At 27.9% G+C, this 1,122-nt stretch overlaps 1 protein-coding gene across 1 annotated transcript in view; it reads left to right on the forward strand.

The window, feature by feature from the left end:
• Positions 1 to 6: 6 nt before the first annotated feature.
• LOC107729069 (terminal uridylyltransferase 4-like) overlaps positions 7 to 1,122 on the forward strand; it is a 23,057-nt gene continuing 21,941 nt past the window's right edge. Inside the window, exon 1 of the mRNA XM_016539417.1 lies at positions 7 to 14. The gene's annotated coding sequence lies outside the window, so the exon portion shown is untranslated. The remainder of the gene's footprint in view (positions 15 to 1,122) is intronic.

Consider the following 1,122-nt stretch of genomic DNA (forward strand, 5'->3'; position numbering starts at 1 on the left):
ATCTAGGACACTGGGTATGAACTCATGTTCTATTGAACCTCAAACGGATAGCTCCTAAATAGCATATAATCAATATATTGACTTTAAAAACCTACTGTTTTCTGTTCCAGAGGCTGTTTAGAATATCATGTGTAGTATTATGTTATCATGGCAACAGCATATTCACACATGAGGAGCACATTTAACTTTCACCTGGATATTTGCTACTCATCAAAACCCTTTGTCAACAAGCATTTTCATTAGTAATTTAGAATAAAATATGAAAAATTTTTTTTTAAAATATTACTTGGGAAACATTTACTTTCTATTATGCTTTTTTTTCATTCACTATAGTACTGTGCTGTTAAATGTATTATCTGTTCATTTAATTTTTTATATTAATTTTTCACAGTACAAATCAATTACAAAATGTATTTAAATAATAATTATTTACTGAATAAATTGTTTTTAAAAATTGATTTAAATAAATGATTCATCTAACAGCGCAGTACTATAGTGAGTTGGGGAAAAACATAATTGTAAGATAATAGAAGATAAATATTCAAATAATATACATTTATAATGATGATTATTTTCAGAATAAATTGATTCAAGGAACTGATTTAAATAGACAAATAATACATCTAACAGCACAGTACTATAGAGAGTTGAAAAAAACAAAACAATAATTGCAAGATAATATAGGCTATATATTTTTCAAATAATATTTTATGCATGTTTATAATAGGCAAGGCAAGTTTATTTATATAGCACATTTCGTACACAATGGTAATTCAAAGTGCCTTACATAAAAGAAAGTAAAATAATCATTAAAAAAAACCAAGGAATTTAAAAACTTTGAAAATGATTTAAAAATTGATTTAAAATGAATTGAAGAAAATTATTATACATGCATAAAATACAGTGCAATCAGTTCGGACATCGCACAGTGCTCATTCAATAAATGCACAGCTAAACAGATGAGTTTTGAGTCTAGATTTAAATGTGACTAATGTTTTAGCACATCTGATCTCTTCTGGAAGCTGATTCCAACTGCGGGCGGCAAAATAGCTAAAAGCGGACTCCCCTTGTTTTGTGAGAACCCTTGGTATTTCTAACTGACTCGATCCTAACGATCTGAGT

Source organism: Sinocyclocheilus rhinocerous, unplaced genomic scaffold (assembly GCF_001515625.1).
Source record: "Sinocyclocheilus rhinocerous isolate Xijiao unplaced genomic scaffold, SAMN03320098_v1.1 scaffold758, whole genome shotgun sequence".
Taxonomy (NCBI): Eukaryota; Metazoa; Chordata; class Actinopteri; order Cypriniformes; family Cyprinidae; genus Sinocyclocheilus; species Sinocyclocheilus rhinocerous.